Raw genomic sequence first — 27,232 nt, forward strand, 5'->3', positions numbered from 1 at the left:
GTACTGAGCAAATGGCTGCAACTAGCCGCAATATATAGTCTAGCCCAGGGGTCGGCAACCTAAAAAAGAAAAAGAGCCACTGGGAACCGGTTCCATCACAAATTAAAAAAAGAGGGAGCCGCGTGCGTGTGTCCATGCACGCGCATGCGCAAAAAGGTTTTTTGCGCATGCGCGGACGCACGCGGCTGCCATTTTTTAAAAAATGAGATGGAACCGGTTCCCGGTTGCCCGACGGCGACGGCCCGTCTGCAAAGCTGCCGCTTTCGGCAGCTTTGCAGACGGGCCGTGGCAGCTTCCTCAAAGAGCGGCGCCCCTGCCCATTCCGAGAGGTGCGCGCGCACCTCTCCGAACGACCGGAGGTGCGCGCGTACCTCCGCGCGAATGGGCAGCGGTGCCGCTCTTTGAGGAAGCTGCCGCGGCCCGTCTCAGCTTCCTCAAAAAGAGAGGCGCCCCTGCCCATTCCGAGAGGTGCGCGCGCACCTCTCCGAACGACCGGAGTTGCGCACGCACCTCCCCAAACCTTTGGGGAGGTGCGCGCGTACCTCCGTGCGAAGGGGCAGCGGCGCCGCTCTTTGAGGAAGCTGCCGAAAGCGGCAGCTTCCTCAAAGAGCGGCACCGCTGCCCCTTCGCGCGGAGGTACGCGCGCACCTCCCCAAAGGTTTGGGGAGGTGCGCGCGCAACTCCGGTCGTTCGGAGAGGTGCACGCGCACCTCTCGGAATGGGCAAGGGGGCCGCTCTTTGAGGAAGCTGCCGCGGCCCGTCTGCTAAGCTGCCGCTTTCGGCAGCTTCAGAGACGGGCCGCGGCAGCTTCCTGAAAGAGCGGCACCGCTGCCCCTTCGCGCGGAGGTACGCGCGCACCTCCCCAAAGGTTTGGGGAGGTGCGCGCGCAACTCCGGTCGTTCGGAGAGGTGCGCGCGCACCTCTCGGAATGGGCAGGGGCGCCGCTCTTTCAGGAAGCTGCCGCGGCCCGTCTGCTAAGCTGCCGCTTTCGGCAGCTTCAGAGACGGGCCGCGGCAGCTTCCTGAAAGAGCGGCACCGCTGCCCCTTCGCGCGGAGGTACGCGCGCACCTCCCCAAAGGTTTGGGGAGGTGCGCGCGCAACTCCGGTCGTTCAGAGAGGTGCGCGCGCACCATCTCGGAATGGGCAGGGGCGCCGCTCTTTCAGGAAGCTGCCGCGGTCCGTCTGCACCTCCATTTGGAGAGGTGCGCGCGCACCACTGCCCGTTGGAAGAGGTGCGCGCGCACCGGGCGGCTGGGAGCCGCAAGAGACGGCTCAAAGAGCCGCATGCGGCTCCGGAGCCGCAGGTTGCCGACCTGTGGTCTAGCCCCTAGGCGGCAGCCAATAGGTTTGAAACAACCATTGCCGCCTAGGGATAATTTGTATTTGTATTTGTATTTATTAAATTTGTATACCGCCCTTCTCCTGAGGGACTCAGGGCGGTGAACAGGGCACATATAAATAGAGGATACAAAAATTAAAAAAGAATTAAATAATTGCCCAGATAAAACAGTAACAATATAAAACCCAATTAAAAAACCCTAACTTCCCCCATCAGGCCAGGCCAGCTTGTTCAAATAAATGGGTCTTCAGACCGCATCAGAAAGAGCGAAGGTCCGGTGCCGTCCGGAGCTCAACCGGCAGTTGGTTCCATAAAGCCGGAGCGCCCACAGAGAAGGCCCTCCCCCTGGGGGCCACCAGCCGACATTCTCTGACCAGGGGCACCCTGAGGAGGCCCTCTCTGTGGGAACGCACAGGGCGGAGGGAAGTTGACGCCGGCAGCAGGTGGTCCCCGAGGTACTCCGGACCCATGCCATGTAGGATACCTTGATCTTTGCATTGTTATATTCAACTTCATGGTACAATTTTAATTTTGTATGTTTAAAAAAATGGATTATTCCCATCACCTTCCAATGTTTTATTGTTTGCAAACTGCCAGGTGTCTGAGGATGAGGTAATATAAGCAGCTTGAGAATAAATGGACAGTCACTTGTCTGAGATGGTATAGCTTCTCCTGCTTGAGCGGGGGGCTGGACTAGAAGACCTCCAAGGTCCCTTCCAGATCTATTCTATTCTATTCTATTCTATTCTATTCTATTCTATTCTATTCTATTCTATTCTATTCTATTCTATTCTATTCTATTCTATTCTATTCTATTCTATTCTATTCTATTCTATTCTATTCTATATTAACAGGTTAGTTAATTACTAAGAGATACCATTTATTTAATGTTGATTTTGTCTTTTGATTTTTTTTTCACAGCAGTGGCATTTCCCCCCCCCCCCCATGGATGTCCCTAAACATCAGGGAACTTTTAAAAGAATGCTAGACTTTATCTTACTTACTTGGCAGTGTAAATGTGTTTTCCACCATGGAGCTACCTCTGGGTAGGTAAGAGAAATTGCCTAGAGAGGGCACTATAAAAATACCATTCGGTCTTTTTTCCCTCTTCTTTTCATTTGAAGAAGTAAATCAGCAGAATTCAAGAGGTATTTCAATATTTTGGATTTTCCTGTACACTTCTCTTCAGCGGACCACAAGTTTCATTGATTTTAAAAGCAACACAAACAGTGTTGCTTTTAATATCAGTGGAGAAGAAGTTTGTGTTGGCAAAGAATGCCCTGGAAAGAAAAGAGTAAATTGCTCAAAATGAATTTTCTGATCTCTGGATCTATTTAAGATATAGAATGGTCCTAACTATGTTTGCTTCAGATGGGAGGTACGTATTTTCTTAGCACAATGAAGAGAATGCTCCAGCGTGTTTCAGTTCCCAGAGATTTAAAGCTGAAGATAAGATCTCTGCATGATTCAGCAAAAATTATTTTCTAATAAGGATGGAAGTTCTAGAGAGGTCAAGCTTTTCCAAATGGTACTTAAAACAATCATTTCAAAAACATTTTTAATAGCACAGCAATTTCGTTGATCAAGAAGTACAGAAGGATAAAATACTACTGGCAGGTTGTCAGGAGGTGAAATAACCGGGAAGCTTCAGAAATAATACAAGCAGCTCTTTAGCTATGCTTCAGTGCCTACATAAATGTCAGAGTAATGTTGAACTTAACATTTGATAATTTCCAATTTAAAAGCAATTTTAAATAACTAATTTTCTCAATAACAAACCATGACATTGGAGTGGAAGATGAGAACCTACACCTGCCAGTTGTAACTGGAAATCATTTCTTTGGGATTAATGGAAGAAGAAAACCTAATACAGTTGTTGAAGGAAAAAGCTTGGGAAAATTTACTGTAGAGCAGACATGTATCAGAGCTTTTTCGCCATTGCTGGCAATAGGGTGGGCGTGGTTTCCCGATGATGCGTCCGGCCCATAGGCCAGCAGTTTGACACCCCTGCTGTAGAGTATGAGTGATTGCCTTGTTTAGCAACCAATTGCAGGCAGTGGGAAAAAGGTTTTGCAACCAACCTCACGTTTACATTTGCAGATCTGTAATGCAAAGGAAGGGACGCGGTGGCTCAGTGGGTTAGGATGCTGAGCTTGTCGATCAGAAGGTCGGCAGTTTGGCGGGTCGAATCCCGAGTGCCGCGTAGCAGAGTCAGCGCCTGTTACTCGTCCCAGCTTCTGCCAACCTAGCAGTTCGAAAGCACGTAAAAATGCAAGTAGAAAAATAGGGAACACTACGGTGGGAAGGTAACAGCGTTCCGTGTGCCTTTGGCGTCTAGTCATGCCGGCCACATGACCACGGAGACATCCTCGGACAAGCGCTGGCTCTTCGGCTTTGAAATGGAGATGAGCACCGGCCCCTAGAGTCGGAAATGACTAGCACGCATGTGCGGGGGAACCTTTACCTTTACCTTTAATGCAAAGGAAAGCTTAAGTAAGATAATAAAATTGTGAAGTTCCACTTAGTGACTATTTCATCAACAACTGACAACAACTGAGTTGCTGGTCTCATTTGTGGTTGCTAAATGAGGACTATCTGTATATGTTCAACAGGGCACATATATCTTCTGAGGAGTGTAGTATCCAGTGCACACAAAGACCCTGTACATAATACATACTTTAAGTATAAACACTTAGCTCCATATAGATTATGATTAATCTGGAAGGACTGACATTATTGGCATTCTGAAAAAGAAGGAAATCTCTCCTCTTTGTGCTTGTGTGTCTGAAAAAGGCTAAAACATAAAGTACTATTAAAGTACTATTATTTCAGAGAAATCTAGTATGCAAAACCGATGGTTTTTTTTCTGTTTTCTCCTGCCTCTCCTAAGAGCAGGAACAAGAGTAATTGCCTCAAAAGATGTAATCTTAAAAATAAATTCCAGGCTTGTTTCTGCATTCAAATAACCTCCTTTTAAATAAGAACAGATTTGTTACTATGTACATGGATTAATTAACTTTCTTCTTCTTGGAAAATTTTTCTAGTTGCTTGATTCTCCGTGAGTTGAGTCTTGCTCTCAATCCTACTAAAGCATTCAATATTATCTGATTTTTATTCTTTTTAGCTCAGTAGGATGTTGGAAAGAAGTTATGTAAAAATGTTTGGGACTGACTGTCTGTCTGTCTGCTTGTCCATCAATACCCCTGAAACACAGAATGAAATCAGTTTAAATTTGTGTAGGAAGAGAAGGCAGAAAAAGAAGACCAAATTCACAAAAAAGGATAGGAAACTGTGAAGAAAAAAAATCCAGCCAAAATTATGCAAATGCCTCTGTACAAGACAGTATTTCTCAATCTTGGCAACTTTTACATGTGTGGACTTCAACTCCCAGAATTCAACAGTTGCTATAGGAAAAGTGGTTGGATGGTGGCTCAGAATGTTGTTGCCCACTGCTTCATTCTAAGCCTGCCTCTTTCCCAGAGCAAAATTATTTTTAAAGAGCAGTAAAGGGTCCCAGTTGGGATGTTCTGCCTCCTTCCTCTATTAAACTTATTTTTTACAAGATATATGCAACCATATATCAATGTCTCATATATGTATCCAAGTAAGCGTCAAATCAATATTAGTAACAAAGTGGGGGATACATGCAGAACATCTATGTTCTGGGATTCTTTCCAACCCCTTCAGAACAGTTCTGCCTTCAGTCACATGACCAAGAGGGAAGAGAGTGGATTATTAGTAATAGACACCCTGGGTGCAATCCCAAAACATCACAAGAACACTATCAGCATTGACAAAATCAGGGCTTTTTTCCTCATAGAACGCTCAGAACGGAGTTCCGGCACTTTTTTTGGATGGAACCTTGTAGGGTAGGCAAGGCAGGTTGTATGACATGTGTGAGTTCCGGCACCTTTTTCTTTTACAAAAAAAGCACTGGACAAAATCATTATCAGTCAATTGCAAAAGACAACTTTATCATCAAAAAAACACTTGCTTCTCCCAGGCCCTTGAGAAAGAACTTGATAGGTAGATAAAAATGCCAAATCTAGACTAAACATCTGTCTGACTGTACAATCAACCATAACTATCATGTATTAAATGCAATTATCTGTCCTATAATGTATATTGGGGCTTTTTTTCACCTCCAGAGCCTCTGGCTGAATCTGGCTCAGTGTTGAACTTATTCTTGCTTTGCTGGCTTCTCCAAACACACTAAATTTGGTCTGGTGGTTTTGTTTTGTTTTCAGAGAATTATCCGACTAATGAACAAATAGAGTCATGGATCTCTTTTTCCATCATTTCTTTCAAACACTTACTTGGATTGGAAAGAAGGGAGAAGACCAGAGGTCCTGCTTCATCCTTTAATTTTGCAAAATGTAGCCTTTTCTGGTCTCCAGCTACAACCATTTACTTCACTGATTCTTTATTGCTACCTATCCTATATCTACCAAGTTAAAAATTGTAACTTCACTGACAATCACCAAGCCCCAGAAGACAGTTTAGTCTAAAATCTAATTTTAAACAAAGTGTTTAAAGATAGAATTTCAGTCTATCTTTATCTAGCCTACTGAACATAGACATGAGGGCCTATGCAGTGCCGTTTAGTGAGATGAACTCACTTTGCTGGTCCTTGCACCTGCTCCCAGTGGCTTTTCTTGAAAATAGTAAAGGATTAGGGTCAAGAGAAAACATGGGAGAGGATGCAAGGAACAACAAAGCGAGTTCTCTCTCATTAAACCGTGGTTCAGGAATTCTGGGAGTTGAAGTCTGTAGGTTGTAAAGGGCCATAGTTGCCACACTTGGCATAAGGCAGGGGTCTTCAAACTCGGCCCTTTTATGACTCATGGACTTCAACTCCCAGAATTCCTCAGCCAGCATGCTTGGATGAGGAATTCTGGGAGTTGAAGTCCATGAGTCACAAAAGGGCCGAGTTTGAAGACCCCTGGCATAAGGGGTTCCTAGCATTATTTTATTTTCTGTAGCATTCTTTATACAGATGCTGAAACTATACAAATACCTTTATTTCATTGTTGTATCATGATGGAGTCTTCAGGAACTTAATAATATTTTTCCATCTCTAATGGACATGAACTTGTTTTAGTTGCATTCTACCTCTTTCCTCTACAGAAGTGTTTCTTAACATTAGTAACTTTCAAGAGGCATGGACTCCAACTCCTACGTTCCCAGACTGCATGCTGTTTGGGAAATTCTGGGGGGTGAAGTCCAGACATATTAAAGTTGCTGAGGTTGAAAAAGATGGCTGTGTAGTCTTTCATGTAGGAATTTAGCCACAGTGAAGTCCAGGCCTGCCTTAGGCATGAAAGCCAGCTGAGTGAATTTGAGACAGTCACTCTTTATCAGACCAAGCCACCTCATGGAGTTATTGTTGTGAGGAAAACAGGAAGTAGGAGTATTATTTATTTATTTTATTTTAATCCCATTTATATCCCGCCCTTCTCCGAAGACTCAGGGCGGCTTACAATTTAAAGCACAAATCAACGTGCTTAGCAATAGCCTTCATTCTATGTATATGCCTGCTTATTAGGGCTTTCGCCCCCCCCCCAGCGGCATTATTACAAAGTCAGCTTATTGCCCCCAACAATCTACTTATAAAGTAATATAGACAGGATAAAATAGCTAATAAATAAATAAATAGGCATGACTGCAGTGGTTTTCTAGGCTTTAAAGATATGGCTTGTAATTTTTCATTTTTCTGCTCAAAAAGATTTATTTTTATTTTTAATGAACAGGAATACAGTGCAAATTACTCTCATTTCCATTCTTAAAATCATTAAGTTGCTCAAATAGTATGTAAACTATCGTGACAAAAATCCAATCATTCCCCTTCTCCCTAGTGTTGGTAGTGTGAATTACAAGCCATTTTGAGGAATCTTGCTTCTAAAGGCTTCCCTCTCCCAGTCCAACTTCCCAAAAAATGAGGAAGCATCCAAATTTTGCTGGGAAATGATGACCTCTCCATTGATGTCACTCGCTGCCTTTAAGGCAATTGGAAATGAAATTGCAGCCTCCAGATCTAGAAAATTGCTCACCTTCAGCTAGGATGACCAGTAACTTAATCCAGAGTGAGACTCTGTTCCTAGTTTCAGGTGTTGTCCAGTGGTGAGAGTGATGGATTTTTCTAGAAATTTAAGCAGGAAGTATTGCAAACGTTTCCTGCAGGAAGCTGGGACAGGCCTCTGTTCTGGATGGCTTGTTCTCAAAGTGAAATTGAATAAAATAATAGGAAAAATAAAATTAAAAAGAATGCCTTTAAAAAAAAGTGTGAATAGCATAACATGCATTGGGACCTTAATATTGTCAGGAAACAGCTTTTCCTGAAGCTATTAAGAAATTAAGCTGTTTTGAAATCTCTACTCTGTGGATATGTCAAGATTTATATGCTATATAAGGCTATATAGGAGCCTTGGTGGAGCAGTGGGCTAATGCCTCCTTAAGTAACACCAGCTGCCTGCAATTAGTGCAGGTTCGCATCCCACCAGGCTCAAGGTTGACTCAGCCTTCCATCCTTCTGAGGTAGGTAAAATGAGGACCCAGATTGTTGGGGGCAATTAAGCTGACTTTGTAATAATGCCGCTTGGAGGGGGCGTGAAAGCCCTAATAAGCAGGCATATACATAGAATGAAGGCTACTGCTAAGCTTGTAAGCCGCCCTGAGTCTTCGGAGAAGGGCGGGATATAAATGAAATTAAAATAAAAAAAATAAAAAAATATGCTATTCTTACACTAATAGGCTGGTCCTGTAAAATATTTCCTTCCCTACTTGCTATGTAAATCCCCTCCCCCTCATGGGACGGAAGGAGTTACAAAACCACAAATGCTATATAGGCCTTTCAGGATGTGTTCTTAATCATTTCCTGAGGTTTCCCCTCTCACCAATTAAATGGAGGACTCAAGTGTTTTTTCCCCCAATGTTTGTTTGTTGCAGTCAAAACAATGAAGTATATGTTGACATCTGAAAAACAAATCCATCAATTATGGATAGAGTGAGCAGTCTGCAGGTTTCCAAATATATTTTATTTTTAAACTGGAATTTAAAGGCCCCTGTGCAGAACGAGAGGCACCAGGAATTTAGATGGAGGGATTTTCCATACAGGTAATTCTTGTCTTACAACCATTAAGTGACCATTCAAAGTTAAGACAGCATTGAAAAAAAGTGAGCTATGACCATTTTTCACACGTATGACCATTGCAGTACCTCCATGGTCATGTGGTCAAAATTCAGACGCTTGGCAACTGGCATGTATATATAACAGTTGCAGGGTCCCAGAGTCATGTGATCATCTTTGGCAACCTTAACAAGCAAAAGTCAGTGGGGAAGCCGGAGTCAGTTTACAACTGTGTTACTAACAATTACAGGACAGTTGTAAAATGGGGCAAAACTCACTTAACAACTGTCTTGCTTAGCAGCAGAAATTTTGGGCTGAATTGTAGTCGTAAACTGAAGACTAGCTGTACTTGCAATGACCTAGAGACAATCACATCCTGAAGATATTTTTTTATCTTTTTGTGGCCCCCTAATGTCTCCTTTCCTCTCCTCTCATTTCATCCTCTGCATTGGAGAGAGATGGAATTAAGTTGTCCTTAGCTATACTGGCCTTAAAGGAATGTATTCTCTTATTCTGATAACTATGTTGTACACCCCACCTAGATTAACTTTCTTGTGAGAAGAGTGATTATATGGAGTTTAGTCTAGTGCAGGGGTCTTCAAACTTGGCCCTTTTATGACTTGTGGACTTCAGCTCCCAGAATTCCTCAGCCAGGCATGATGGCTGAGGAATTCTGGGAGTTGAAGTCCACAAGTCATAAAAGGGCCAGGTTTGAAGACCTCTGGTCTAGTGGTTAAGGCACCAGGCTCAGAGACTACAAGTTCTAATCCTGCCTTAAGGCAAGAAACCCAGTTGGGTGATTTTGGGTCAGTCACTCTTTCTCTCAGCCCAACTGACCTAATGGGGTTGCTGTCATGTGAATAAGAGGAAGGAGGTCTGTCAGAGTCCGTAAGTTAATCACTGCAGTTATTAAGCGAATCATGCAATCATTAAGCATATCTGGTTTTCCCTATTGATTTGCTTGTCAAGTTTCCAAATGACAATCACCTGACCTGGGAGAGTGCAACTATCAAAAAAATACATGCCAGTTGCCAAAAACACCTGAATTTTGATCATGTGACCAAGGGCCCCACCGCAACGGTGGTTAAGTGTGAAAAATGGTCAGGAGTCACTTTTTAAAGTGCTGTTGTAACACTGAACGGTCACTAAACGAATGATTTGTAAATCTAGGACTGCCTGTATTCCAGAAGAACAGTAAGCTGGCATCCAAAGGGAGCAGCTGAACACGGATTTGGTAGCATTGCCAAGAGCACTAAAGTTTGAATCACAAAGATCCTGACTGATTTACGTAAGACCCACTGATAAGACAGTTTGGGGACCAGGTGAAAGTCCTATCAAGGCAGCATAATGGGGGAGGAAGGGGGAAGATACTGCGAGGGCATCATTTGTACTGAGGTTAGACGCAAAGAGGTGAAAGGTCCCAAGGAGAGCAACAAGTGGACAAGCCACAAATGCGATCCTGTGGATTATGTGTAAGGTGGGTCACTCTTTTTCACCTCAGCCTGCTTCTAAATTTCAGACAAAAGGGTGTGTGTGTGGGGGGGGGAAAGCTTGTTCTCGAGCCTACAGCAGGGGCATCGAGATCTTTCTGTCTGCTATTAATGTTGGTAGATAAGCGTGGGTGGTGGTGGTGGGGGGGAAGGGTTTAGAACAGGGGTCTTCAAACTTGGCCCTTTTATGACTTGTGGACTTCAACTCCCAGAATTCCTCAGCCAGCTTTGCTGGCTGAGGAATTCTGGGAGTTGAAGTCCACAAGTCATAAAAGGGCCAAGTTTGAAGACCCCTGGTTTAGAAGGAGAACTTCTGAACAACTCTCATCCGGCCTTTCTGCGCGCGAGATTCCCGATTGAGTTTTCTTTTTAAAGAACTGGAACGGGTAGGAAAAAGTCGTGGCGAAGTTTCTCCCACTCCCACTCCCGCCGGAGTTTCTCTTCCAAACCGCGGCACATCATCATCATCGTCATCGTCATCGTCATCGTCATCATCACGCGTAAAGTTTTCTTTCGCATACCGTCACGAGAAAAGAGGAAGAAGAAGAGAAGCAGCAGCAAACAGCCGACCGCTTCCTTCTTAAAAAGAAAACGAAAATTCTTAAGGAAAAAAAAAAGCCGAGGGAGGGGTGGGGTGGTGGGTGGTGGAAAGAGCCCAGCTCGGTCACGTGACGGAGGGTGGGGGGGACGGTGGTGGTAAGGACCTGGCTCCCAGCCAGTGGCAGAAGCCGATGGGAGGAACAAACAGAGCACGAAAGAAGCCAACATGACTTAACGGATCGCGGAACGGTGTGAGTCCTTACGTGCTTGGATCTCCCGGAATGTAAAGCGGAGGCAGCCCGGCGGCTCTTTTCAGTCTCCTGCCTCCGAGTGGATCTCTTACTCCCCAAAGCAGAGAGCTCTGCTGCTTTGGGGAAGGGTTAAGGAAGGATAGAGAACATGGCCTGCATTTTGAAGGTAAATCTCTTATCTGTTGCTTTGGATGGCTCCAAAGAAAGGAGAGGTTGAGAAAGAAAGAAAACGCGAACGAGTCCCGTTCGCTGCTTCGAGAAGACCACCACCACCACCACCACCACCACCACCCCGGCTGCCTTTTAATTGGGGGGGTACACTGGGTACACCTCTCTTCTCTCTTCTCCCCGGCCAGCAATCTCCGCTGGAGAAGGGAATGCCGAGAGATTCTCCGTCGCGATCCTCTCCTCCTCTTGCTGCTCTTCTTCTCTTCCTCGCACCGTCGCTACTGCCATCTCTCCAAGCCTAGTGGGGATGGGAAGGAAGAAGGAAAAAATGCGGCAGAGGAGACGAGGCAAGGGACGGGGAGGGACAACCGCTGGCCGATTCCTTCCAGACGTTAACCTTGCACCGCCGGCGGGGAGAGAGGATCCGTCCTTTCTCTTCCTTTTGGGGGAATCTCTGGCGCGAATCTCGCGCTGTTTTCAGATGTACAAGTTGCTCCAGAAGCGCGCACATCTAGCACATTTCCCCCCCCCCTCCCCCGTCCCTCCTCTTGTCTCGATTTCAGCAGAACCAGAAACGTGTCCCTTACTCATCGGAGGCAGGCGCCCTCCACAGCCTCTGGTTCCTTCTCTCTTTCTCTCCAGAAAGAGAGAAAGGAACCATAAGCAAATCCTTTCCGCTTCGCTATCATCCCTTTGTTTCCGCTGCCTCTTGCTTTTGGGCTGTTTTTTTTTAAATATATGTGTGTGTGTGTGTGTGTGTGTGTGTGCTCACGGTGTATATTTAGGTCAGGAGTAGGTTGACACCTGAGAAGGAGTTGAATCGAGTAGAAGGAAAGTGAGGAGCAGGAAAGGAAAGTGCAAATCAAATCAAGTCAAACATTTACATTTTTTAAAAAAGAAATAATACAAATAAAATCAGCAGTGGAAGTGCTCAATCTCTCCATGCCTGTTAGGGTTAAAAGGATTTGTATCCTGTACTTTTTGGCCTGTTCTTTCCTGCCTTTGCTCTACTCCCAAGTCCACGCCAGTAGTTTTCACCCAGCACACTGAGCTGAGGTGGACTTTACCAGCAAATTTCTTGATCAATCCTTGGAATTTCCTACACAAAGCTTTGGATTCCGCTCAGCAGTATTGTTGGTTGAAATAAATTTACCGGTAGGTTGAATTAACAGAGGTTGAAGTTCAAAAGGCCTTCTTCCAGATATGGAAATATTTTAATACCAGAAAAGTTTTGTTAGCCACTAGATTCATATGATAATAAATGCAGCGTCTTGTTTTCACGGGCCATCTGGGAGTTAGGAGAGGCCCACTTTATTGCAGTCCTGCTTAGCAAAGGCCAACTAATCTGCAACGAAACATTATCTAGCGACCCCAGTTTTATTTTTGGTTCTCTCTGTTTGCAAGTTACTGACTCTGCTGGGTTGGGAGAGGTTGTGTTAGAATGATAAAATTAATCAATACAGATATAATCTCAAGTGCGGTAGTCTTAATCTAAAACCAGTGCATTATTTCAGCATCTCCAGACACTTAATGTTTATTAAGCCTATGATTTCACTGAACACACACACACACACACACACACACACACACACACACACACGGCCAGTAAGAAAAACATATAATAAGAAAATGGGAAGGAGAGGAGGGTAGAAAATGGGCAGTCCTAGGCTACTCAAGAGTTTTAAACATCTTGTATTCATATATTTATAGGGACGCGGTGGCTCAGTGAGTTAGGACGCTGAGCTTGTCGATCGGAAGGTCGGCAGTTTGGCGGGTCGAATCCCGAGTGCCACGTAACAGAGTGAGCGCCTGTTACTCGTCCCAGCTTCTGCCCACCTAGCAGTTCGAAAGCACGTAAAAATGCAAGTAGAAAAATAGGGACCACTATGGTGGGAAGGTAACAGCGTTCCGTGCGCCTTTGGCGTCTAGTCATGCCGGCCACATGACCACGGAGACGTCTTCGGACAAGCGCTGGCTCTTCGGCTTTGAAACGGAGATGAGCACCGGCCCCTAGAGTTGGAAACGACTAGCACACATGTGCGGGGGAACCTTTACCTTTACCTTTTTATTCATATATTTAAGCATATTGTTTTGTTCTTGGATTCTTGGATTCAATAATATGAAATCTTTATGCTGTATCCAAATATCCAAATAATATTATTTACAACCAGGTCAGGAGAATACGGATACCATTATTAAAAAAAATGTTTTCAAACATTTAGGGAACATTTTGTTTAGTTCTTTTACCCTCCACCTCTCTCCAGGTTGTCTTCAGATTCCATGTTTAAACCATTTATGCGTTGATGTGATTAATATTGCCTTGATAAGCGGTTTCCAACCTTTTCTATGCACCACAGCCCTAGAACGCTTCTGATATATTCTCGCACCCCTTGCAAAGGTTTAAATTATGCATATACACTATATACACTATAACAGGGGTAGGCAACCTCAGCTCTTTTATGACTCATGGACTTCAACTCCCAGAATTCCTGAGTCAGCTGACTCAGGAATTCTGGGAGTTAAAGTCCATGAGTCATAAAAGAGCCGAGGTTGCCTACCCCTGCACTATAATTTCGAAACTTCTAAACCCAAGTTTTCACACCCCCTGGAATATCCTCTCCCACCCCCAGGGTGTGCAAGCACCTCCGGTTGGGAACCCCTGGCCTAGATGAAAGGTGTGATGGGAATCTCAGTGTCAATACTTTGAGAACTTTTAAACATAATAAAAACTAGACATATTATAAAAGAAAAGGAAGATAAGCAAGACAATAACCAAATATATTAGTTAGGTACCAGTAATATTGTTAATGCAGAAAGGTATAACATTTTAAAAAGAAGAGATACTGGGTGATCAGTTTTAACATAAAGCAAATTCCACAGGTCCAGCAAAACTTCTAACACAGGAATGAAATTCAGTAACTAGATAAGTCTCATTTATATCAAGATATTCTGATAATCTAATCTTTATTTTAAGTTTCCTTGAATGGATTTTTGCAAAAGAACCCCTTGTTATTTCTCTCAACCGACAAAGGAGGGAATGGCAACTCATTTCCAAAATCTTCCCATGAAAACTGCAGAGATTAGTGCAGGCAATGACCAGGAATCAACACTGACTCAAGGCACACAATAAATGTATTACCATATGTATGTCAGCTTTGATCTAACTGAAATTTTGGCCTCCAATTTGAGTTCACATGCGAAAGTTGAGCGTGAATAGAACTAAGCTATGCTTGGTTACTCTTAAGTTTCTTTAAAAGTTTCCAATTAGGCAAGCCAGTTGAAGGAATTAACATTATTAATAAGCAGCGATGAAAGTTAAGGAAATGTTTAGCTATAAATATTAAGGTTCTGCAGAGGATCAAAGGAGTGGCTGACTTTGATGATTCTTTGAGTGAGGTCCTCTTAAAGATCACAGCAAAGCTGCCTTAATGTTGCATGCCACACCGGTTGTCTTCTCCACCAGTAAAATACCTTTTCAAATCAGACTCTGTAATTTCTTCACTTCAGTGAGACAAATAGTGCTGCCTTTGGGAGAGGAAGTTCTAGTCAGGCCCACCTCTTTCAGGCTAGTGATTGTAATTCCCATTAGACATTGTTACTGGAAGGAGAGGAGAGTCCTGTCTAAAAATGATCTGTCTAAAAACCTTCTCCAAAGCTAAGTCTCTCTTATTTTGAGCTTGACTCCTCATGATCCCTGTGAAATTTTCTTGGTAACAATTATGTGTTACTGAAATACCGGGCTTTTGTTCCTAACTCTGCATGATAAATCTGAGAAATAACCAGCTATAGGCAGTCCTTGACTTACAACAATTGAGGGAAGCCACGTAATGACCCTGTGATTTTCTTAAGAACCACAGCAAAAAAAAAGTAACATTGGGCACAATCATATGATAACTCAATTAACGCTTAGCAATGGAAATTCAGGTCCCATTGTAGTTATACGTTGAGGATTACCTATACTTTGTAGATACTGTATTCATTCTCTATGAATTGGGTGAATGATTGGCTCACTTTAATTTCTGTCATACCTTTTTACTCAATTTAAGTATTCAAGGAAAGTAAAAATTAATACAGAAAATTGAGAAAATAACAGTTTCAGAACATAAAGCAAAACCAAGACAAACGCTAATGACCATTTTCTGCAAAATAAATTAAGCACCACTTGCCATTTAATTAAACAGTACTGAAAGATGCTGTTATATAGCAACAATCTGATTATTTTACGTCTGCCCCATCTCTGAATTGTGACCAGTGTGGAGGGAGTAATTTTCAGCTAATTCCCCTTTAACCTATGATTGCAATAAAATATTTGTCATAAAGGATCCTTGACCATGAATTTGTGGGTGGCCAATCAAAACTGCACCACAACTTTATAATTTCATGTGAATACTGGTTTTTAATATGTACATAATTCAGGATGATGATAGCGTGTATATTGTTTACCGGATTTCATTCCTGTAAATTCAGAAGCCAGACTTCTCTAATGGCCAGTTCCAGAGTTATGTTTTTTAACTTGCAAATTTATAGGCAGATGTTTGCAAAGATCACTGCATTTGCTTGTTCATTGTCATCAGTGATGGAGATCCTTGCAACAAAGCCTTGCCAAATCAGTATACACTTCTTTAATTGAAGGCACACACTACAAATATTGGTCCCTTATTTGAATTATTTGTCAGACAATATTTTCGTGCCTCCCTGTAAGCAAATAATTTGACCTCTCATTATAAATGTATACATAAATATCACCAGTATGTTAAATTCATTGCTTTAAATGCAAGAAAAGAATGTAATGGCATATTTGACCCTTAACATGATGAAAGACTGCATAAGATATAAAAAGGTTAGACAAAATCCGAGTCTGAATACATTGTACTGCTCAATGTATTATTTTTCCCCATGGCTAATGTGAAGATGGTATAAATAGAAATAAATGAATATAGATTTTCTTGTTGCATCCAGTTTGTGGAACTAGTTCTTATGGCTCTTGAAACCAGAGAAAAAGAGCCATATCACCCTCTAGGTCTTCTTGTATGAATACTTATCTGTAACTATTGTTACAGATAAGCATTTAGGGAATTGAAAAGATAGTAATGACTCAAACAATGATCTTTCTCATTATCAGTCAAAAAAACTCTTGGGAAATAGAAACTCCTTCATTCTGATATGGACTTATTACTACTTGGCATAAACAAATACTTCTTAACCATGATGCTCTCATTCTTGGGATGACCAAATAAAGCATTCCAAATGCAAGATAAGATAGACTTGTCCTGGCCAATCTCTAGTGAGCTAAACCTATATAAGGGAGCTCCGCCCATGGAATGGAACATCAATCCAGGCCTAACTGGTAGGGTGCTTCATCTTTTTGGATGTCCCTGACTGGCAGAAGTGATACAAGCTCACTCTTTCTATATTTTCTTTGACTGCCGTCTCATGTTATGCTATTGTGTCATTTTTTTTAATACTGCTTTGTAATAAAGCTACCTGAATCAAAAAGAATTTGTGACCCAATCGTGTTCAGACGAGGACAGAGTTATACACTCAGATTCTGGCTTACTAAATGACAGACATATTTCAAATTTTAAATGTTGGGACTATGTGCCTGAAAAGTTATTGCAAAGTAAGGATATAAAAGCATGATGGGATTTCAGAATTCAAACTTATTACACGGTTTGAAATTCAAACTGATAAGCACATAGAACAGAATGCAGCAGACATTATGATGGTAGAAAGTAAGAGTCAGCAAGTTAGAAATTCCCAGTTTGGCTATGCTGATTTAGTGAAAGCAAAGTTACTTGCAGAAATGTCCACAGTCTATGATGCTTTCATCAAAAGGATGAAAACTCTTGTACTTTGAACTTTGTCCATTTTCAATGTATGTACAACATCATAATATATATGCAAAATGAGGGAAGGGGTTGTATGGCAGTAAAGTGATGGTGTTTTCTTTATGTGCGCCCCATTAACCATTCCGTTGTCAAATCTGAAACTGATATGCGATGAGAGGTGAGGAAATGGCTGTAGACTGTTTTGCATACCATAGTTTATTGTGGTGGTTTCCCAACTATGAATCTTTTTAAAGGAATCTGAATTTATTTCTGCATTATTAGTTTATGAAGTATGGTGCATGTTCACACTAACTTCTCAAGGGCTGTGTTTCCATCAGATATTCTATTGGTGGAAATCATTAGGCTAACAATTAGTGCGTGCATAGGGCACAAATACTGTAAACGTGACAAATTGTATTAGGCATGCCTTCCAAATATTTACAAATCCCTAGGAAATCCCTTGCCCCAGCTTTGAAGAGCAATTGTACATGGATGGTAAATGAGATTCTGCTTGAGAAGGGATAGATAAGGTGTTTGAGGCTTCCATAATCCTTTGCCAGTGGTTTGGAGATGATGTGAGGTGGTGGATACGAAGTTACAGTATTGCTTCTTGAATATTTCTTGCTACTTTTTAACATAAATTATCTTGATCTGATTGTATATATTTTTCTTTTGAAAGAGGACAGGAAGGCCTGGAGGAACGTTGTCCATGGGGTCGCGATGGGTCGGACATGACTTCGCAGCTAACAACAACAATCTAAAGAGATACATTTATGTTTAGGGGAATATGATATAGCTTCTCATTTTGTTTTTTAAATTAGCACTGATGCTTTCCAGTCTTGGAACCTGGTCACAATAAGGAAAGAAGGAAATGTTGATCAAACACTTGTATCGTGTGAATTGCTCTGAAAATAAGTTAGTCAAAACAAAAGTAATCCATGACACTATCGTAATGAAGCCCAGCTGGCATGGTATCATCTAGATAGGCGGGCACTTTTTGTAGACTGTGGTCTTCTTTTTCCAAAATTAGCATTGCTTGTTTTGTTCCCGAGATGTCAGTCTTTCATAAATACAATGCACAACTTATTATGTGAAATTAGTTTTTTTATTTTAAATCTGTACACATGCAGGAACTAAATTTAAGAATCTAGAACAGGCCTCCCAGATTTGGGTTGCAAAATTTGAACAACTGTTAGATGGCAGAAAAAAGTTAAAGACTATGAATCTCTTTGCCATCATTTTTCTGATTCACTAGATATTTGCACTCCGTATCTGGGAGCTGTAGCCTAGAAATATATTTCTATTATGAGCTCATTAATATTTCTTTTGGACCTTATGAACTTAATCCAAATAAAAGAATAATTGTTTTACAATAAGATAGCTGTTTTATTTACAACTGTGGCAAGAACCGTGTAGCATCTTGCGGCTACTAAAGACAAAAGCAGAGGTCCCCAACCTTTTGGGCACCAGGGTCCAGTTCCATGGAGAGAGGTTTTTCCGTGGACCGGAGGGTGCATGGTTTTGTCTGCTGCCTGCATCCCGCGGATGGGGCTTTGCTTGTTTGTGCGGACTAATTGCTGGCATGCCACGGCCTGGTACTGGTCCATGGCCTGGGAGTTGGGGACCCCTGGACTAGAGCATAATTTTTCAAGGCTACATCTGACTGCTACATATATTGCATATGAGTATACAATAATATAAAGCAGACATGTCAAACACAAGGCCCGGGGGCCGGATCCGGCCCACAAAGTGGTTTCATGTGGCCCGCGAAGCCATCCTGGAAACAGTGAGGGAATGGCCCTCACTGCCTTGGCCCTGGCCCAGAGACCCTCCTTCTGCCAGAGACCCTCAGATCTGTCCCACTCCTGTCCAGGCCCCCATAGGCACCCTTGATGCGAATGATGTAGAGCTGGCCATGCCCACCCAGTAGGCCATACGCACTTTAGCCACACCCACCCAGTAGGCCATGCCCACCCAGGCCACACCCACCCAGCCCCCTGAGGGCAACCGCAGTGCTGATGCGGCCCTCAATGAAATTGAGTTTGACACCCCTGATATAAAGTAAGTGTTATCCAGATAGAGCAGTGCAAAGGATCTATGCGTAGTCAGAAAAGGGAATTCATTAGCGGTTTGGAGTAGGACGAGAGACCTACCCTGGTCCAGCTTCAGCCATGAAAGTTCACACTGGGTGACTTTGGGTCTCTCTCTCTCTCTTCTCTTCTCTTCTCTTCTCTTCTCTTCTCTTCTCTTCTCTTCTCTTCTCTTCTCTTCTCTTTTCCATCTACCACCTACTTTGTAATTCTGTTGATTACAAAGATTTTAAAAATATATTTTTTGAGTAGAAGCGGATTTTATATTTTGAGTCTGCTTGCTGGATTATTTTTCCCAAATCTTGAGCAATCTTATGCAACCTAATAACTCTATTTTCATATCTACTATTTTTCTGAGGTATAATTTTAAGGTAGGAACCTATTATGGGTTGGATATCAGCTACATTTCCCCTCTCTTGCCCTCATTTCCTTCTCTCTAGATTTTAACTTTTTTTTGCCTACTGAACAGTTTTGACACTTGAAAGCTTGCAAATGTAAAAAGTGTAGACCTTCAGCTGACCTAATAAAACTATTATCTTAATATGAATGTGGGAGCATAAAATTGAGTGTCAAAGAATTTAGCAGTAGCAGCAAAATTTGCCCAACTCCATTTTTAAAAAGCAGAGAGAACAAAACATTTTCGTGAGGCAGGTACATACTGAGGATATTTTCCAGATTCATGCAGAAACCGAACTGCTTGGAATGAAAATTGCTTGGTTTTTACATAATAAATCAGCAGTGACATTGATTGACACTAAGGGTCCTACTTTAGAAGATGCCTGTAGAACAAATACTGTACCACCGCCAGCCCTGTCACTAAATTAGATCTGGCTGCAAGGACTATATTTTTCAAGCTGATCCATCTGGATTCTTCTCGATTCTGATGGAAGGTGAGTGATCAAAGCCCAAATGTCTTCCTCCAATAGGGTTAACTCTTCCTCCCCCACTTTCTTTTCTCTCTCACACACAGATACTTACACAAAGCCATATCAACACCAAGGGTAATAGATATTTTGTTCTTCTGTAATATAGAGGAAAAGGGACGCGGTGGCTCAGTGGGTTAGGATGCTGAGCTTGTCAATCAGAAGGTCGGCAGTTTGGCGGGTCGAATCCCGAGTGCCGCGTAACAGAGTGAGCGCCTGTTACTCGTCCCAGCTTCTGCCAACCTAGCAGTTCGAAAGCACATTAAAAAACGCACGTAGAAAAATAGGGACCACTACGATGGGAAGGTAACAGCGTTCCGTGCGCCTTTGGTGTCTAGTCATGCCGGCCACATGACCACGGAGACGTCCTCGGACAAGCGCTGGCTCTTCGGCTTTGAAACGGAGATGAGCACCGGCCCCTAGAGTTGGAAACGACTAGCACGCATGTGTGGGGGAACCTTTACCTTTACCTAATATAGAGGAAACTAAGGGATTTCATCCAAGAAATCAGTGGCAAAAACAGTTAAAAGCCAGTGAATAATTTTGATAATTTCCCCCCATTATATATTTTTCCTTTTAACAATATTTTAATATAAATGTTTCTAATTGTGATAGCTTTTGTAGCAATCCCCCCAACAAAAGAAAACAAAAAGTAGAAGAAAACAAAATACAAAACGAAACATTATCATACAGTTGTATGGATGATAGTCACCTTCATCAGTTGCCTTAACAGAGTCTTGAGAGAGAAATATGTTGGCCTGCATACAAACATACATAGATGCATGCAAATGCACAAATACAATAAGCACTGAAGTATGACACAATGTGGGTATAATATTATATTTTATAGCTTCTTAAGATAATAACTCTTAAACAGTTTTCATTCCAAGAAATCATTTTGGAATGAAAACAATTTTCTGCAACTTCTTATAAAACTATATAACTTTTATAACTGTCTTAAATCCAGTCATAGAGTGTTCTGGAAGGTTAAAAACATAGCAAGAGGAAGGGGAAATGTTTCAGAATTTTGTCATTTCTGATATTTCTAAAAATGACATCTTTGAAAACAACTCTGTATTGGCTTAATCATTTGTGTAGCAAATGGACACTATGTCCAATATAAAAAATAACAGCATTATTGACAGATGATGACATAGAGTAGATTATATGGAAGAATGTCTTTGTCTCCTGATGTTATGGATATATATCACTGCATTATAAAACTATTGCCAGAAAAGATAAGGTAGTAGAGTTGGCATCCTGCATCTGCCTGGTTTGATCATGATGTGGTCTTTGTAATATCTCCTTTAGGTTTGGGCACTGTAAATAAATGAAGACTTACCACACAGGGAAGTGGTATGACACGGAAACCTTATTGTCCAAGATCAATTACTGAGTATAATAAGTTGGAATTCTTGTATGGAGAACTACAAAGATGATCTGTTGTTACTTATTTTGCTTTTTCCTATAATATATTTGTCCTGGAAATCTTAGTGGTTCTGTTGATTTGCTTTTAAAGTTTATTGGGTGGTGATTGCAGTTTGATTTAAATATCTTAAGTGTATATGACTGTATTGAAGGACTTTAAATGCCACTTGTCTTGTTTTATTACAGTCTCCAGAAAATTAGCCAACTTTATGGAGTATTCTAGAGTCAGATGTTGAGAAAGTTATTAAATCTTGATTGAACTTGATCAGAGCCTCTTGGCCATGAGTCCAGATAAAGATTCTTTGAGATCAGTGACTGTCAGGTAGACTAGTTTTGGGGTGGGATGACTTATCACTAGAAGCTAAGATTACCAAGCTAAAGCTGTCTAATTTTGATGGTATTGTGTATTCAGATTCCCTAGAAAAATCAATTATACCTACAGTGGTTGGAGACGATAGAAACCATTTTTTAAATCCACCATGAAGTGTCATATGAGTACCCATGGCTATTCTATCCAGGATTCAATATCCCATGAACTTTATAAATGCTAATTAATTAACTAGCTAAAATGTTTTCTAATGTAGCTGCTATTTCTGATTATTAAAATGTCCCCTAAAATCAACAGGAGTCCACCAGCCTGCTTTTATATTTTTATGTTTCCTGTGAATGTGCTGTAAATCAGTTATGTTGGGGAATATTCAGTGGAGTCCTAGTATTTTTCATTGTTGACAGAGGGATAAAGAAGATAAGTCTATAGATTGCTGACTTAACCCCCAAAAGGGATCTCCAAGAAATATACTTGCTGACCATGTCTTTCTCCAGCAGTCTTCAGATTTCAGTCAATTAAGTGAAGCCTCTTGTGTGCTGGTTGCAGGTGATTCTACCTAATAAAGGTAAAGGTTACCCCGCACGTGCGTGCTAGTCGTTTCCGACTCTAGGGGCCGGTGCTCATCTGCGTTTCAAAGCTGAAGAGCCAGCGCTTATCCAAGGACGTCTCCGTGGTCATGTGGCCAGCATGACTAGACCCCAAGGGGGAAAAAACACTATTACCTTCCCACTGTAGTGGTCCCTATTTTTCTACTTGCATTTTTATGTGCTTTCGAACTGCTAGGTTGACAGAAGCTGGGACGAGTAACAGGCGCTCACTCTGTTACGCGGCACTCGGGATTCAACCCGCCAGACTGCCGACCTTCTGATCAACAAGCTCAGCGTCCTAACCCACTGAGCCACCGCATCCCTTAATACCTAATACAATAGGTGAAAAACAAAATCAGAAGTCAACATCTTCCTTTTTGTCTCTAACCAATCAATTGTAAGTAATACTTTTCCACATAATCATCTTTGCAGTATATTTAGTTTTAAAAGCATTTTGTTACAAGCATTATCATATGATGCTTGTCATGGAAAGCTTTTAAAATTAAATTAAAATTATTATATTGTAATAGAGCAATAGACCTATTCTACTAATAGGTCCACAAAAACATTATGTATTTAATACAACTATAACAGATGCATCTCAAGTACAAAAAGAACAGTTTTATGCAAACATTAAAGAAGTGCTACTACAAATGCTCATGTGGGGAGGTTTCAACACTAAAACTGCACCCTGGCTACAAGTAATCAATTATCTAAATTACAGTTAATCAGTAAAGTCTTAACAGGTAAAGTCTTAATGGAAATATCTGTGTTTTTCTATTAATATGCTGCTTATAATATAATTGATGTGGCTACTGTATAATCCAGTGATGGCGAACCTTTTAGAGACCGAGTGCCCAAAAACTGGCCTCCTCCCCCACCTCCATGGCCCGCTGCAGCAGATTGCCCAGGCAGCCCTGCAGTGACATCGCAGCCACACCCTCCGCCTGCAGCATCATCTGCATGCGATGGGGTGCGAGGGCGAAGTCTTGTCCCTGCTGCCCAGCTGCCATGTCCTTGGCTGCACTGCTCTGTGTGGGCCGTGCCTGGGGGCAACTCTCCTCCAGGGGGGCTGCTGGTGAGGGGGCCACAGGGGAGGTGGGGCTGGGGTGACGGTACACGTGCCCACAGAGGGTTCCAAGTGCCGTCTCTGGCAGGCATGCCATAGGTTCGCTACCACTGGTATAATCCATTTGGTAATGTATATGCCCAAGTAGCATTTGGGTTGAACACACCATGCCCTCATCCAATGTTCTTGATAAAACTGCAGCATTTCTTTCTGCTATACCAAATCTTCCAGCCCACAAATTTTCTACTTCTTTGTTATCAGTTTTAGTGTTTATTTCTCCCTATATTTCTTGCGGACTTTTGTGGTAGCATTTCTAGATTGTCAGCATAAAACGGTGCTATGATAGAAGGCTTATGCTTAATAATTGTGGGGTCGATTAGGAAAATATTGGAATTTTGTGTTAAATTCTTTCAACCGTTCTTCAAGGACGATGTCCAAAGTTCCTTGAGTATCAAAAAGATTCATTGGTTTGAAATTTTTCTACCTTCGTCACTGCCTTGCTGTTATTTGAGCTCAGACAGTTTTGAGGTTAGCAGCAAGCTGGGTGGAGCAGTTTTGCAGGTTGGCAGCCCACAACAGTATCGATGTCCAGAAGGAATGACTAACCTCATGCCTAAAGTTTTCTCCTTAACACATGTTGGACTGCTTTCCAAGCTGTAGCTTTTAACTGGTGAGAGTGGGAAATCTGTACTTTCAGACTCGCAAGAATGATGCCAACCCTTCTGAGCAAATCAAAGAATGAACACAACCTGATAAACTAATTCTACTTTATAAGGCTACGTTAACAGAATCTTGCAAGTCTGTAAGTACAAAATTCTGCCACCCCTTTTAAGGTGGGCCCTTCGTATGTTTTTTTTTCTCTGACTGTTAAGCCATTGGGGACTCCTGGATCCCCAGGATCATGCATTCCAAGTTGTGATTTGTTTTATTTTATTTTTTTAAATAAGCAAATAGAAGAAAAATCCCCCATGTCTTTGAATAGCAAAAAACAAAACAAAACTGGAAGATTTAGGGATGTATCAAGCCAGAAATATTACTGGAAGCTAAGATTGCCAAGCTAAAGCTGTCTTACTTTGATTGTATTGCGTATTCAAATTCCTTAGAAAAATCAATTATGCCAGCAATGGTTGGAGGTACTAGAAAATAAAACTAGAAAAGAACACACTGGGTGGATACCATCAGAAAAATGCTGTTTTATACCTAGAAATATCAAATACAGTTGTAAAACAGTGGAAAGAATGGAGGGAACTAATCTATATTAAGACCTCTGAAATGCAGATGCAACTAAACAGATGTGTTTTGTATACTGTGTTGCCCATGGGTGATCTTGAAAACTAAGTCATGGGATTGATGAGCCGTGGTGACACAGCGGTTAGAATGCAGTACTGCAAGCTACTTCTGTTGATGGCCGGCTGCCTGCAATTTGGCAGTTCGACTCTCACCGGCTCAAGGTTGACTCAGGTGTCCATCCTTCCAAGGTCAATAAAATGAGGACCCAGATTGTTGTGGGCAATATGCTGACTCTGTAAACCGCTTAGAGAGGCTGTAAAGCACTGTGAAGTGGCATATAAGTCTAAGTGCGGTTGCTATTGCTATTGCTACTGAAGAAAAGCTTAGAAGAAGATGCTTCAGAAGATGGAGACAAACATATATTTTGTATTAAAGCAACCACTTCTTCCTCTAGAGTTGCACAGCTACTTTCTAAACAGCTCCTGGCGCTCTCCACACACTGATGCATAGAGAGTTGTGCCTGAATTGACAAACCTTACCTTGTAGAGGCCTAAGAAAAATAGCAAATAAAACCAAAGAAACAATATAATTGTCCATTTCAACTGAATGTCTTAGGCTTTATCTTCTTATGCCTTCTTTCCCTATTGTGCCTAATTTCCCTCACCTGGTACCTGGCAGATGTGTCTGAATTGCAGGATTTAGAAATCCCAGCCAGCTTGGTGAAAGATTCACACACATTTTTGAATGTATCATCTGAGCCAACACAATGCGTTTGTGAAAAGTTTCCCAGTGAACCTCTTTGGAAGTATTTACATTTTGCCCTGTTGACCCGGAATTGGGGGACAGTATAGGAAATATCAATTGTGAATGTGCAGATGGCCCTACTGTCTTTGGGCTCTTGCAAAGTCCTGGATGCAGGGTCATGAAAGGCCAGCAAGGAAAATACCCTATGTCCTAACCCACCCAAGAACATACGATATCTTTAGGGAAACACCCAAAAGGGAACATGTTTGTTTCTTCTGCTCTCTTATCTACAGGATGCCAGACTTACTGGGCGAAATCTTTGTCATAGGCGTGTCAGCTTTGCTGGATGGCTTGTTTATGTAACCAGAAAGAATAAATACAAGGATTTCTTGTCTTTCGGGGCTGCTCTCATTTAGAGGAGCCCATAAAGCTTGAAGGCAACTTCTGGTTTCCTGTATTTTTTTACCAGCAAAACCTCAGAACCTGCATATCAGCCCTGTTAAGTTCAGTGGGTTTACTTATGAGTGATCTTGTATAACATTACATAAAGAAGTAATGTAGTACCCAGGTGCTCCATTTATAGATTCCAGGTCTTGTCAGTTTTATCTGTGCAATAAAATACCTCCTATGTCCAGGTCAGACTCAAGATCTCACTTTACAACACTTTATAACTCTATCGGTAATATTGCGTGGCTTGATTATTAGTTGTGCACAAAAAAGGTAAAGGTTCCCCCGCACATGCGTGCTAGTCATTTCCAACTCTAGGGGCCGGTGCTCATCTCCGTTTCAAAGCCGAAGAGCCAGCGCTTGTCCGAGGATGTCTCCATGGTCATGTGGTCGGCATGACTAGATGCCAAAGGCGCACGGAACGCTGTTACCTTCCCACCGTAGTGGTCCCTGTTTTTCTACTTGCATTTTTACGTGCTTTCGAACTGCTAGGTTGGCAGAAGCTGGGACGAGTAACAGGCGCTCACTCTGTTACGCGGCACTTGGGATTTGACCCGCCAAACTGCCGACCCTCTGATCGACAAGCTTAGCGTCCTAACCCACTGAGCCACCGCGTCCTATTCCCATCTAAAACCTGAAAATAAAGGCACCGTCTTTATTGTGTCTGCAGAAACAACGGGTATCCACCTAATTTCATTAGACAATACAGCAGGCCAGGTGAACCTACCCGCCATCGATGTGAAAACGCCCTAACTTCACGGATAACACTGCCTTATATCCACGGTGTATCCAAGGCCACAGCGCACATACTAGCCCCTCACAAGGTCAGTGTTGCCCACAGACCTGATCAGACTTTACGCGCTTGTGTCATGTGCTACTCCCCAATGAAGAAAAATCTTCGGTCGTGTACAAGATGTCATGCCAAAATTGCAATTGCAGTTACATTGGGGAGACGGCAAAACGACTGAGGACTAGAGTGCACGAACACAAGCTTGCTATTAGAAGACAAGAACAACATTCACAGGTGTGGGCACACATGGCTACACATAACCACGTCTTTAATCTAACAGGGACGGAGGCAATTACCAGTGACAACACTAAAGGTGGCCGCTTGTTTAAGGAAGCTTGGTTTTCAAACCACTCCTTTATCAAACGGCACATAGACTTCCCCCCTGCATACCAGGCACTAAGGAATTGGGAAGAGGAACGATGTGCGGGATATGGAGGCAAACAGCGCAAGCACTTACAGAGCGCCTCATTGTATCAAAATCAAGATTGCACAAACATACAACCACCCTGCATTGTAAAACACAGGGAAGAAGAGAAACAACTATTTAGAACCTCTGGTATAAGAACACGGGCAATGACTAGAGCTATGGCTATAACACATGGAACTGTCACCAATCCACTTTTGACAACAGACACCCAGAGACAACTACATCCCCCAGAAACGGATGCGCAACAACTCAAAGGAATACGGCCGGCAACAAATAGACCGGCGACGCGCTCCATGAGTGGAGTGCAGACACCAACAGTATAAATGCAATCTCCCCACCTCAGTGTTTCCATCCTGACGACGTTGGCAGTTAGCCAACAAAAGCTTGATTTTTTAGCAATAAAAACTTTTAGTTTTTCTCATTCCAT

At 42.3% G+C, this 27,232-nt stretch overlaps 1 protein-coding gene and 1 long non-coding RNA gene across 7 annotated transcripts in view; one reads left to right on the plus strand and one right to left on the minus strand.

Annotated features, from left to right (window-relative positions):
• Positions 1–2,880: 2,880 nt before the first annotated feature.
• On the minus strand, positions 2,881–10,810 carry LOC308666280. Its single transcript, XR_014026083.1, has 2 exons — positions 10,759–10,810; positions 2,881–3,809 (listed from the first exon to the last, which is right to left on the minus strand). It is a non-coding gene; the product is annotated as an uncharacterized lncRNA (long non-coding RNA).
• ST6GALNAC3 (ST6 N-acetylgalactosaminide alpha-2,6-sialyltransferase 3) overlaps positions 10,452–27,232 on the plus strand; it is a 347,784-nt gene continuing 331,003 nt past the window's right edge. For 2 of the 6 annotated variants that reach the window (XR_014026078.1, XR_014026079.1), the window contains exons 1-2: positions 10,778–10,912; positions 22,295–22,495. The gene's annotated coding sequence lies outside the window, so the exon portion shown is untranslated. Of the gene's footprint in view, positions 10,913–17,421; positions 18,094–22,294; positions 22,496–23,864; positions 23,970–27,232 lie in introns of those variants that run through there. The other 4 variants (XR_014026076.1, XR_014026080.1, XR_014026081.1 and 1 more) reach the window with 4 other exon arrangements.

The sequence above is a fragment of the Vipera berus genome (assembly GCF_964194415.1).
Source record: "Vipera berus genome assembly, chromosome: 3".
In the NCBI taxonomy this organism is placed as follows: Eukaryota; Metazoa; Chordata; class Lepidosauria; order Squamata; family Viperidae; genus Vipera; species Vipera berus.